The 14112-nt window shown below is 41.4% G+C and overlaps 1 long non-coding RNA gene and 1 pseudogene across 1 annotated transcript in view; one reads left to right on the top strand and one right to left on the bottom strand.

Moving 5' to 3' along the window:
• LOC138173725 (uncharacterized) overlaps nt 1-14112 on the top strand; it is a 107801-nt gene that overhangs the window by 50843 nt on the left and 42846 nt on the right. The gene's annotated exons all lie outside the window — the stretch shown is intronic.
• Nucleotides 7005-7511, bottom strand: LOC138173664 (large ribosomal subunit protein uL24 pseudogene; annotated as a pseudogene).

Raw genomic sequence — 14112 nt, 5'->3', positions numbered from 1 at the left:
CTCAATATGGAGAGAAAAATATACCATCTGAAATAACTAAATTATTCCTAGTTGTTGGTCACAAACTTAGAAATGAGGTGAGGTGAATCTCAAAACTTGACATGTTAAATTGTCTCCCAATTCAAGTTAGGAAAGAGATGATTTGTTACCCCAGTTAAAGAAGTCATACTCTTACAAGGTAGCCTCTCTCAGATGTCAACCAGTACCAGGTGATTGGTAATCGAGATTGCAATGGGTCTAGCAAAGATTTAAATCTGGAACAGAATATGTTCCTAAGGCCACCAGCCAGCAGGGCCCTGAGGTAGTTCAATGACATTAATGGAATACTAGTAAAGTCACAATAGAAGGCATCTCAGACTTTTTTCATTCAACAAGTCTACAGGCTTGTTATTAGGCATAGCAGCAGCCTGAAGACTTCTGACTTTAATCACACCAAGATGTTTGCTTTGGTTGCTGAAGGAAGACATGCTTGGCAGGCTGATATCCTTCCTATTCAAGATCTTAAAAGAGAACCAGTTCCCAGTGTTATCTTGATGGAAAGGCCTAGGGCTGGTGAGTATGACTTAGGCATTTCTTGCCTGAAGGGAGAGCACTTTGGTGAAGAAAAACTCCTTTAGGAAACAGGTTTTGGTCTCATCTTCAGGGATAGTTGGAAGCACCACAACACTTTCTAGCTTTTCACTTCACAGGAGTAGCAATCTGTACAGGAGTACCTTCACCTGAAGGGAATTGACATGCTGAGGATCTCATCAAAGTTCTTGGAGGACCCTCCCCCCCAAAAAAACAAAGTTCACTTAGCAGTTGCTGGATAGAGGATAGACCAGGGTGGGGAACCTGCAGCCTTGAGGCTATGTGTGGCCTTCTAGGTCCTTGGGTGTGGCCTTTTGACAGAGTCCAGGTTTTACAGAACAAATCCTTTTATTAAGGGGATCTGTTCCGTGAAGTTTGGATTCATTCAAAGGACTGCACTTAAGGACCTAGAGGGTCACATGTGCCCTTGAGGCTGAAGGTTCCCCACCCCTGGGATAGACTGATTCCTCTTCTTATCTGAGCCAAAAATAAATAACAAAGGAGACATCACAGGCATGCCTTTACCATCCCACTCATCCAGGTCTAAAAACCAATTTGACAGAAAGTTCCCAATTATAATCATTAGCAAGGGAAAGGGGAAGGGAACAAGTATTATTAAATACCTGCTAAGTGCTAGCCAGCCTGCTAAATGCTTTACAAATATCATCTCATGTGATCCTTACAATAATCCTGGGAGATAGGTGCTATCTCTATTTTATAGTATATATAGTATATCTCTATTTTATAGTAGAGGAAATTGAGGCAGAGGTTAAGTGCCTTGCCCAGGGTCACATGATAAGTATCTGGGTCTGAATCAGGTCTTTCTAACTCCAGCCAGGCCTAGTGCTCTATCCACTGGCTGACAGGGAAGGGCAGCTTCTCTGTGGATTCTTCTTTGTTGTACCTGATGATATTCTTACTCTAGGCAGGATAGATAGAGTCAAAGGAAAGAGCTTAATTATCTTAACATTTCACTTGGCAAATTCTAGCACCAGCTTTGCAGCTTATCCCAGCTCTGTTGTGCACACTGGAGTAAAATCTTGAGGGTTGAAGTAAAGAATAGCCTATGAGTCTCCTAAAAAGTCATGGAAACAGATGCAGTGGACTATTGTTTCTGCCTTGAAATTGGGGCCAGGATGCTGGGAAGTAGGCCCCCAGGCATGGTGATGGCAGCAGCAGTGAGGAGGAGGAGAAGAAGCAGAGGGAGAAGGAGCTGGAGCAGACATGGGCATTTTCAAATCTACTTATCCAGCCCTAACCTCTTTCCAGACCTCTAGTCTTGAATCTCCAACTGCCTATTGATCGGCTTGATCTGGATGTCCTGTAGATACCTTAAACTAACATATTCAAGATTCAAGTCATTATCTGTTCCCCCAAACTCTGCTCCCCTTTCCAGATTCCCCATGGTGAGGGTACTACCATCTTCTCAGTCACCCAGAATCACAAGCTGGGTGTCATCCTCAACTCCTCACTCTTTTTCACCCCTTCCTCCATATATAATCTGTTGCCAAATCCTGTTAACATCCCCTTCACAGCTTCTCCCCTAGATGCCCCCTTTTCTTCTCTGACACTGCCATGGGCCTTATGTAGGTCCTCACCACTCCATGCCTAGACTATTGCGATAGACTTCTGGTTGATCTTTCTGCCACAAGTCCCTCCAGACTCTGATCCATCCAAAAGTGATAGTAGGTGGACATAGTCAGACTGGTGCTTTGGGAGAATCACTTTGGCAGCTGTGTGGAGGATGTGCTGGAATCTGGAGAGACTATTCAGTCTATGGTTCTAATTCCTATAATGAAGTGGCTGGTCGCTGAGGCAGAGCACCACTTAGTGGGCAACTCAGGCACTGCTTTCCTCGATGCTATTTAATGCAGTGCAGAGCTTAAAAAACCCCAACAAACTTTAAAATTCTGAACTTACACACTAAATAAAGCAAACATTTCCACATATGTAGCAGAACAGAAAAAAAAAATGATTGTACATGAAACAGTGAATCTCTATTATTGTTTTGCTGTTAAAATAGATGATGAATTCAAAGGTAATTTCTTTTTGTGTGTGTGTTTGTTTTTGCTTTTTGGAGGGGGGAAGGTAGGGCAGTTGGAGTTAAGTGACTTCCCCAAGATCATGTGGCTAGTAAATGTTAAGTGTCTGAGGCCAGATTTGAACTCGGGTTGCCCTGAAGGTAATTTTTAAAGTTTTTCTTGTCTCTGATCCATTCTGGCCTTCCCTTGGTTCTCTCTATATATTTGCTTTTTGGAGGACAATAGGGATTAAGTGACTTTCCCAAGGTCACATGGCTAGTTTTTGTGTTAAGTGTCTGAGGCTGAATTTGAATCCAGGTCCTCCTGACTCCTGGGCCAGTGCTCTATTTACTGCGCCACCTAGCTGACCCTCTGAATATTTTTTGAAAAATGCTTCTATGACTCTCTTTTCTTTTTCTTTGTTTTTTGGACACTACTTTTGAGTAGGTTTAAAAGCAACAGCACATGAAGTTACTTGGGCTGCTGACATGTAGGAGTAAAATAAGCACATGATGGACATGTAGGTATCTCACATTGTCCTCCTTTGCAGTGAAAACAGAAAAAAAAAATTAGAGTTGATTTAATTCAAATTAACAAGCATTCATTAAGTGCCCTTTCTTTCCTATTTACTGGGGCTCATAAAGACAAAAATTCCTTCCTTTAAAGAAGCTTACATTCCACAGGGGCTTGACACATACAACATGTACAGTAAGGAAATGCAAAATACATGCAAAAATTAACAATAAGTAAATGCTAACTATATATGAAGTAAATATTAATTTCAGTGAGGGGGAGAGAACATTAGCAACTGGGGTTGAGAGATTCCAAGAAGGCTACATGTTGATGGTGGTACTTGAGTTGAGACTTGAAGGAGGCTATTGATTCCAAAAGACAGAGGTAAGGAGAGAATGCATTCCTGGCATGGGGGAAAGCTTGGGCAAAGTCAGAGAGGGGTGAGATGAAATTTTGAATACAAGGAACAGTAAGTAGACTAGTTTGGTTGGAACAGATAGTGTGAATACTGTGAAATGAGTCTAGAAAGAGAGGATGGAGTTAGACTATGAAGTCCTAAAGAGAGGAGTTTTAAATTTATCCTAGATAGAATAGGGAACCAGATCCCAAACGAGTTGATCACCTTTGCCATCTTTGTATTATCTTATCATCCTAATTATTATATTATCTTATATATGATTATCTTATATCATATATTTTTATCTTATATATATTATCTAATATATATAAGATAATATGAATATGATCTTATCATCCTCCTAAGCAATGGTCCTGTGCTTTCTTTGATCCTTTGCTTTTCCTCAATATAATTTTTAAAAAGCCCCTTCTTAATGTCCTTAGCTTTTCTTGCCAGCCTCAGCTCAGTCTGAGCTTTTAGTGCATGCCATGCTGTTCCATTCATTCTTCATTACTGGTCCTTGCTTCTGTTTCTCTCTGTGTGTCTAGCAGTAATTAGTGGTATGCTCCTAATAGTGTGTAGGTCAAAGCTTGTTTAGCTGCCGCACTCCTTGTATAGCTGGTGTGACTTGTTCTCAACTCCTCTCTTTGGGCTATGGCTTTCTCTTTAGCAATGTCCTTGACCCTTTCCTTGGGGGAGGGGATGGAGATGAGCACCCTTTAAAATCTGCTTCTGGAGCAGCATAGGTAAAGAAGAGGTTTCTAATAACATTGTCTCAGAAGACCACAGTTGGCTCATTTGTAGCATTTTTCTCCATGTGACCTAATAGCTCTTTTCTGTATAAATTTTGGTCCCAATTTATATATTCTCTCTGTTTTTGAGACGTTATAGAATATATGTCAGTAAAATAAATTTTGTGACTCTGAGCCCCAATTTTATGCCTTCCTGTTACTAATAAAATCTATTGATCTCTCTCACAATGTGTTTTGTTGGCCATAATATTCTCATCTGCATTTAATACTCCAAGGATACACACAAATCAATACTGCAATGAATGATCACATTATTTTAGAGAAGCTGATTTTTTCAGGACAAATGGTGAGACAGAAAGCAAACAGATAAGGATTGGAGTGGGAGTGGAGAACAGTCTTTCCTGGAAAAATGTGAGTCAGACTGCTGCAAGGGATAGGAAAGTACGATGTCATTAGTTCTGTCTTTAGCAAACACCTTGCATCTGTTCATTCCATGGAGCTTTTTTATCTTAGTATTTTGGTACTCTCTGGGCCTCTAGGAGTGCCAGGCCTGAGGTCAGGAAGTCTCATCTACCTGACTTCAAATTTGGCCTTTATTATCTGTGTGGCCCTAGGCAAGTCACTTAACCCTGTTTGCCTCAGTTACTTCATCTGTAAAATGAGATAAAGAAGGAAAGGGTAAACCACTTCAGTATGTTTGCCAAGAAAACCCTAAATGGTGTCATGCAAAGTCAGATACGACTGAAACGACTAAACAACAATGAAGCTTGAGGTCATGGTGGCAGCCCCATGTTTGGTGGTAAGGAGTGGCCTCTTGGCCCATATCCTATCCTCTTTTGAATTGACTGAGATCAGTACTAGGTAGCTAGGTGGTACAGTGAATAGAGAACTGGGTCTGAAGTCAGGAAGACCTTAATTCAAATCTGGCCTCAGATACTTCCTAGTTGTGTGACCCTGGGCAAGTTACTTAACCCTTGCTTACCTCAGTTTCCTCTTCTGTAAAATGGGGGTAATAATAGCATCAACTTCCTAGGGTTGTTGTGGGGCTCAAATGAGATAAAAATTTTAAATTATTGTAATTGTAAAGTGTGGGGTATACAGGTATTCAGGGAAGATTATTACCTCTAGTCTGAGGGCTGCTAAGACCTTATCAGGTCTGCTTTGCACCTTTGGTGTCCAACTGGCCATCCAGCTCTCAGCTATAACTATAAGAAGCTGTAGCATATGAAGTGATCGCATCTCAGTAAACCATTTTGGAAGACAGGCTCAACCAGCCTGAGGGTAATTCAAACCCATTGGTGAGTTAAGGGAGTGTCTACCCCAAGCATGTGAAGACTTCCCTTGGCAGAATGGGTAGATATAAATATTTTGTTCCAACAGCCATGAAGGCAGCTGCTATGAAGCACTTAGAGCTTTTTCAGGTGTCAGAGATGCCAGGGTCACTGCATCCCAGGCCATTGTCAGTCGTCCTTACTTTTGTCTTTCCACTGGACTTCGATGACTCTAAAAGAGAGAGTAAGATGACAACTTTGTGTAACTCTACCTCCCTTAAATCCAATTCATGAGTGAGTCGAAAGACACCACCCATACCATTTTACTGTTTTGACCTACATTAAAGTCCTGTGGTGATGGTCAAAGCAGCAGATGGGGATGCACTGGAAGCTGTAGTCACAACCCTGCTCCTAGGTGACCCAAGCTAGAGGGTCATTTTTTCACTGGATGGAAGTAACAGTGGGATTTGGCAGCCCCCTGGGTGTCTGAACAGCCTTTTTAAAGTATTGCACTACTCACCTCTTGGCATGAGGAAGGGGCTAGAAATGGTGCTCTAAGAATTGTCTACTTTGCCTTACCTAACTCTGACCTACTTATCATGGCAGGGGGGGATCTTATCCTGTGGTCAAAAGACAGAAAAAGTACAGAATTTTTGCAAAGATGATTCCACTTGCATTGGTACACATAAGTGTGCTCACACTTAATAGACAACATGAAATCCAGTAGACCTGAGAGATGAACAACTCTTATTGCAAGAAAACTCAGCAGGTGTCACATCCAAGTAGCAGCCCTGAGTTAAACAAGGTTGGCAAATGAAAACTAGCTTACTCTGAAGTCAGAGCTGGATACATGTTTTTCCTAGAGTAGCCAAAGTGATGGGGATTGCCATGAAGCTGGTGTAGGTTTCACAATCAAAACGAATCTTGTCAACAAGCTTGTTGCCTCCCAGAAGGAGTGAACAATAGGCTCATGACAATGTAATTGCTACTTGCAGGAAAGTGCCAAACCACCCTCATCAATGGGTATGTTCCCATCATGATGAATCCTGATGAGGTCAAAGAAAAATTTTATGAAGACAGGGAGACTCTCATCATCAATGTGTTGAAAGAGGACAAGCTTGTAATAGTGGGTGATTTTAATGCCAGAGTAGGTACAGACTATTAGATATGTCAGGGAGTCCTTGGGAGGAATGGAGTCAGAAACAGGAGCAGCAATTGTCGCTTATTACTGAAAATTTGTGCATCTCATGACCTCATCACCAACGTGGTCTTCTATTTACTTAAATACAATAAAACTGTAGATACACCCTTACAGCAAACATTGGCATTTAATGGGCTATGTCATTGTAAGGAAGAGAAAGACAGGATGTGAGAGTGTAAAGATGATGTATAGTGTAGAGTGCTGGACTGATCATAGACTTATCCTCTTTTTTTTTTTTTAAGGTTTGTTCATTCTAGAAATTTAATTACAGCCATGTAATTTTTACTCCTGCATTTTCTCAACAGTTTCTTCCTTATATTTGCCCTTTTCCTTTCCTACTTGGCGAGATTTGGCTTTTTGCTCAAGGATCTTTTTGCGATCTTTGTCCAGCTTTAGCCTTGTGATAACCACCTTGCTGGGATGAATGCCCACATGGACGGTTGTACCATTAGCCTTCTCCTGCTGCACACGCTCAGTGTAGATCACATATTTCTTCCTGTAAACCTGGACTACCTTGCCAATCTGCTGACCTTTGTAGTGTCCTCGAACAACCTGGACTTCATCATCTTTTTGAATGGGCATGGAGCAGACATTGTACTTCTGTCTCAGCTCCTTAGAAAGAGGAGAAGACATAATTTTCCTCCGTATGTGGGAAGGGGCATTGAAATGCCTCTTGCGGTTCTTGCTTCGGTAAGAGGTCACAAAGGGATTGAACTTCATTTTGACTACGTCGGAGCCACCACAGAAGAGAAGAGGCTGAGGACCTACTTCTGCCTCCTGAGTAAGGCAGAGCGACTTATCCTCTTCAAGTTGAACATTTGCATTCAACAAAATCAATGGCCCCAGGCAAAGCAATCTCTAGAAGATTTAATGTCAATAGATTAGAGTGCTTCTGTGGCATGAATAGGTTGTGTTCACTTAAAGGGAAAGCTGAGCCAACATATGATTGGCAACAGTGGAGCAAAAAGAAATAGCAGCTTTCAGACATTTGATTTATTTATCTGGGCCAGAACACTCACAAACATCAAGATTAGGGTGACAAAAATTTTGAGGAAATTCAGAAGCTGCTAAGCTAAAAATGAGAACTCTTCAGGGTTTATTAGCAGGATAGTTCATCCATCTCTAGGAAGGCAGTGTTTAACTCTATCAAAAGTAAAGTTCAGGCAAAACTTAGAGAGATGAAGGATTCTTGGTTCAGTAAGAAGGCCGATAAAATCCAGTTTTGCATTGATAGTAACAGTCTAAAGTGCTTTTTATGATACCCTGAAGGTTATCGATGGGCCAAAGACCTATGGTGCATCTCAACTACTCAGTGCTGATGGAGCCACATTGATTAGTGATAAGGACATGATCACGGAGAAATGGAATGAACACTTCATAGTATTCTCATCAAACCATCTTCAACCAATGCTGAAGCCACTGGCTGCATACCTCAGGTTGAAGTCAATCCCTCTGTAGCTGAGCTTCCAACTGAAGAAGAGGTTTTGCATGCCATCAGGCTTCTCTGGTGTGGCAAAGTGTCTGGTGCTGATTCTATTCCAACAAAGATCTACAAGGCAGGAGTTCCACTGTTCATACAAAAGCTGATTTATCTTCCAGGTTATATGGCAAGGGGAGGTTATCCCCCAGGAGTTCGAGTATACCTACATTGTCCATCTCTATAAAGGAAAGGGGGTTGTTCTGTGACAGTCACAGGGGGCCTCTCTTTCTCTTTTGCCAGCAAGATTCTTGACAGAATCTTCATTAATTGTTGATTCTTCACCTGGGAGATGGTCATCTGCCTGAGAGCCAGTGTGGCTTCAGAAAGGGCTGAGGAATGGTCATTTTGCTGTTTGTTGTCTGACAACTGCAAGACAAATGCCAGGAGTAGAACAGAGGTCTGTACACAATATCCATTGATCTGAACAAGGCCTTTGATAGGATCTTGTTCCTAAAAAAAAAGCCAAGGCCTTTGTCAGTCATGAAGGCTTGGGGAAGATCATGGCAAAATTTTTTTGCCCAGAGCAGTTCATCAGTATTGTATACCAGTTTTGTGACAGCATGCTTGCAGGGGTTCTGGTTAATAGATGAAGTTTTGATGCTTTCCCAGTTACCAGTAGAGTGAAGCAGGATTATGTGCTTCCTCTCATGCTTTTTATTTAGCATGATGTTTTCAGTGATGTTGTCAGATGCCTTCAACTAGAATAAAAATGGCATCAAGGTCAACTATTGGACTGACAGTAAATCATTTAACTTGAAAAGGCTACAAGCCAAGACTGAAGTAGAGGGAGAGTTGATGTGTGACTTTTTATTCCCAGCTGATTGTATGCTCAATGCAGCCTTTGAGGCTAAGATGCAACAAAGTATGAATCGAATCTCTGCTGCTTGTGCTAATTTTGATCTAATAATTAGCACCAAGAAAATAGAGATTCTTTACCAGACAGGACCATAGTGAAACCATCAGTTATGGCAAATGGAAAAATTTTGATACTGTGAATAAGTTCACTTGCCTTGGCAGTATACTTCCCAGGAATGTACATGTAGATGATGAGGTTGACACACACATTTCCAGAGCTAGCTCAGTCTTTGGTAACTCCAAAGGAGAAGAAGTATTAGGCTGCCTACCAAACTGACTTTACAGAGCCATTGTGCTGACCTCATTGTTGTATGCCTGTGAAACCTGCCCAGTCTGCCAGTGCCATACCAGGAAGCTGAATCGCTTTAGGTAGATTCCTGAATTGCCTCAGAAAGATTTTGACAGACAGAGAGACACAGAAAACACTCCAGTGAATATTCAGCTAGTTGGGATGCCACAGCACTGCTATATCATCTCTTTTATCCAGACTTGTGATGTTTTCCAAGCTCCTCATCACTTTCGTCTTTCTTTCCATATGTTCTATCATGTACTCTAATGATAACATTGCCTCCATTGATTTTTTTAAAAACTACTTGTGTTTTCATCTATGTAGACTGTGTATATATAGCTAGGTCCTTTTTACCTGTATGACATTGGTTAAGCCTTTTAACCTCTCTGGGCCTTGATTTCCTGACTTTTCAAGTAAGAAGGTCAGACTAGATGGGTCTCCAAGATCTCTTTCAGTTCAAAGTCAATGACCCCATGATCGTTTCAATAACACACTTAGAATATGGCCCTAGCAGTGGCAACATTAGATCAAAGGTTGTGATTGGTTTTGTAACATTTATCATGTATTGTGTACATATTGACTGATTTCTCCCCTAAAAGCTGACTAATTCTAGGCCTCTTTTCACCACAACACATCACTTCCTATGTTGAAAGTTCCTTTATTTCTCCTATACCCTCAGTGTTATATGTACTGTATTCTTTAATTAAATAAGAGAGTTAATTTTGGTACCTGGGCCTTAAAATCTTGCAGAAAAGCCAGATTTGTCTTTTCTTCTCATTCAGGTTTTCAAGACCTCCAGAAAACCATCGGTCAGTTTGCCCCCACTGCCACCAGATGGTGCACTGATGTGCTAATATCTTGTGCTAGGTCTAGGGAGACCTGTGGATGCAGAGCTTCAGGCTGCAGATGTCTTAGAATCAAAGCGTAAGGGTTGTAAGGGATGTTGAAGGCCATCTAGTCCAACCCTCTCACTTTACGGAGGAAGCAGACTGAGGCCCATAGACGGTAAGTGATTTGCTTGAAGTCAATTAAGTATTAATCCATAGAGATGGGATTTGAACCCAGCTCCTCTGGTTTTAGGGGCAGGTAGGTGGAGCATTGGATGGAGTTCTGGGCCTGGAGTCAGGAAGACCTGAGTTCAGATCTGGTCTCAAACATTTACTAACTGTGTGACCCTGAGTAAGTCACTTACCCTTTTTGTCTCAGTTTTCTCATCTGTAAAATGAGCTAGAGAAGGAAATGGCAAACCATTCCAGTATCATTGCCAATAAAACCCAACATGGGGTCATGAGGAGACATACATGACTGAAACAACCCAACAACGACAATGACAACAACAAAAACCCCTCTGGTTTTAGAAAAGCCTCATAATCACCAGCTCAGCTTCACTCTGCTTCTGTCTATGAGACTAAGAAAGCTTGTTATGGGGAGTTCTCAAAGGATGCTGTAGTGTAACAGGGGATTTCAGTTTCTGACTTTTATAACTGTGTGGGATGGATACAGAATTGGACAAAGTTAAGTAGGACAGTGTGGTATAATAGAAGGTGCCCTGGGTATCATATGAGATGTTCCAGTATGATGTCTGGTTCTGTCACATGTTCATTGTGAGACCCTGACAAGATTCTTGACTTGATGCTGTCATTATTTGTGAAAGGCCTCGGTTTTCTAATAACAAAAGAGGAGTTTGAAGTAGATGTTCTTTAAAAAATACATTTTTCAAATATTTTATTTTTTCTAGTTACTTATAAAAAAAAGACTTTTACATTCATTTAAAAAAAATTAAGTTCTAAATTCTCTCCTTCCTTCTCTGCTGTCCACCCTCATTGAGAAGGTGTAATGTAATGCCAAGGAAAGGCAACTTCCCAAGGTTCAGAATACCAGCATAGGTGCTCTCCATTTTATTCAGTGACAAACCAAGAACAGAGAAGATCAAAACATGACATCATTCCAAAATACAGCATTTACTAAGTGTGATTAAATAATCTCCAAGGACTACCCCACCCCAGGACCTTCCAATCATTCAATCAATTACAAAGTCCTGGTTCTAAATACCTCTCCACCCCTAGCCTGTACCTTTATTTAGTCCACCACAAAGCCCCTCTTCTCAAATGGAGATTAGTTTCCAAACATAAGTAAAATACATTCATTTGCTCATCCATAGAACACAAAAAGGTCAAAAGTTCCCCACCCCTGGATCACAATTGAATCTACCCCAGAGTTACATCAAGTTTAAGCACAGCACCTAATGCCCAAATGGAGGTCTTTTCTTCATCTTGACACAAGGCAAGTTCTCAGCAATCTTAGTTCCTGGGGAGACAAGGCTTAGCAAGGCCACAAGATACATTGCCAGTCTCTTCACTAATTCATCCTCTGTCTGTAGAACAGTCCTAGAACCCCTGAAAACATTAGCAAAACCCTCTCCCAGGATTTCTGTAAACATACAACCAGAAAATCCTTCTTCAGGGCTTCTGAACCAACAGAAAGGTTCCCAGACCCCTGCAACAACAGCACTGTCCTTCACCAGTGGACAGTATTCACTCTGTCTGCAGGACAGTCTCAGGGCTTCTTAGCCAACAGCCAGGTTCCAGAACTTCTTCAACAAAAGGACTGTCTTTCACCAGTGGACAAATATGGCAAAACAGCATCAAAACAGAAAAAGTACCAGCAAAACAGTCATGTCTCCTCAGTCCTTGGCAGCTCAGGGGGGCAGGTCTCAAAAGTCCAGGGCAATTCAAAGCGGCCACCAGCAATTCTCTTAGTCTCTCTCTCTCCACGAGGTGCTGCTTCCAAAAAAAGGTCTTCTGCCTCTCTCTTGTGTCTCTCCAAATCTATGTCACCAGCTCCTCCCGGTTCAGGACTTTCTTTTCACATCAACAAGCCCATCCCACAGGTGGGATTAACAAGCTCTGGGTTTTAACACAATCAATTTGAAAACCAAGCCAATACAGGGGAATCTTTAATTGCCATTACTATCACAGAAGGCAAGCAATTTTATATAGGATATACATGTGCAGTAATGCAAAACATATTTCTGTCATGTTGTAAAAGAAAACAAAGACCAAAAAAAAAAAAAAGAAAAATAATGAAAGTTTAAAAAAAAGGTATTCTTTGATGTGCATTCAGACTCCATCAATTCTTTATTTGGAGGCAGAGAGCATTTTTCATCATGAGTCTGTCTTAGATTACTGTATTGCTGAGAATAGCCAAGTCATTCACAGTTGATCGTTGTACAATATTGCTGTGTACAGTGTTTTCCTGGTTCTGCTCACCTCACTATGTATCAGTTCATGTCTTTCCAGGCTTTTCTGAAAGCATCCTGCTCATCATTTCTTTTTTATTTTCTGAGGGGGAAAGTAGGGAAATTAGGGTTAAGTGACTTGCCCAAGGTCACACAGCTAGGTTTTGTGTTAAATGTCTGAGGCTGGATTTGAACTCAGGTCCTCCTGACTTCATGGCCGGTGCTCTATTTACTGCGCCCCCTAGCTGCCCCCTGCTCATCATTTCTTATAGCACAATAGTATTCCATCACAATCATATACCATAACTTGTTCAGCCATTCCCTAATTGATGGGCATTCCCTCAATTTCCATTTCTTTGCTACCACTAAAAGAGCTGCTATGAATAGTTTTCTGTGTATAAGGTCCTTTTCCTTTTAAAAAAATTTCTTTTGGATACAGCCTTGTGTTGCTGGGTCAAATGGAATGTACAGTTTTATGGTCTTTGGGGTATAGTTTCAAATTTCTATCCAGAATGGTTGGACCAATTCGCAACTCTACCAATAGTGTATTAATTGGCTAGATATTCTTGAAGGAGAGAGACAAACAGAGACATACGGTAGGTAGAGATGCAGACAGAGACAGAGATAAAGAGATGAGACAGAGATAAGAAGGTAGACAGAGACAGAGATAAACAGAGAAAAGACTGAGTCAGAGAGACACAGAGACAAGACTGAGAGAGATTAACAGGACTGTACCCCTTTATTTGGGGATGGAGTCTCTCTTTCCCAGCCTTTCCTTTTAGCTGCCTTGGGGATTGTGACTTTTCTTATTCACTGCTTTCCACTTAGCTCCTCATTCATTCAGGGTTAGATAGGTATGTTGACTCTGCTAAGAGGGAATGGGGAGAATAAACTTGCCTGTGACACCTGGTGCTGGGGGAAGGACCTCCTGCTTTTTTCCTCATTTTGCCTCCTTTCCACTGGAAACACTTAAATCTGTTTACTCATGACTCAGAATTTTATCTATAGGAAACTCCAGATTCAACTTTCATTCTGCTTTAGGAAGTTTTTAAAAATGGGGAATCAATGTCAATTAGATTCTCTATCATTTAGTCTGGGATTCCATTTGCCAGGATTGAATTCTGGCTATTTAGACAGAAAGTCCTCTCCACTGTCACCTTCGCCCTCTCTCATGCTTTTCTAGCCACTTTCCTCCCTCCCATCTCCCACCTTTTTATGATTCTCCCTCACAAATAATGAAGTATTGAAGCAGGAACAGTAAGGATGGGTAGAAGTATAACTTTAAAGAACCGGGAAACGTTGGAACAGCATTCATTCTCCTGGTGGGAGAGAGTAGAGGAGTGATGTACCAATGCCTTCATACAGAACAATCTTCTTGTAGGGGAAATGTCAGTAAACGAACAGACCTGTCTCTCATCTTGGCCACAGGCATGTTCCATCTGCCTATAGTGGGCAGGTCTTTCCAGGAACCCCTCAGGGACAATTTAACCCTGACCACTATATTTTGTGCCTTGTCCCCATTTCT

Source organism: Petaurus breviceps, unplaced genomic scaffold (assembly GCF_028583685.1).
Source record: "Petaurus breviceps papuanus isolate PSGF00001 unplaced genomic scaffold, PetGlider_PUasm1.0 64, whole genome shotgun sequence".
In the NCBI taxonomy this organism is placed as follows: domain Eukaryota; kingdom Metazoa; phylum Chordata; class Mammalia; order Diprotodontia; family Petauridae; genus Petaurus; species Petaurus breviceps.
The sequence above is the reverse complement of the archived record's forward strand: the minus strand, read 5'-3'. Positions and strand labels throughout refer to the sequence as shown.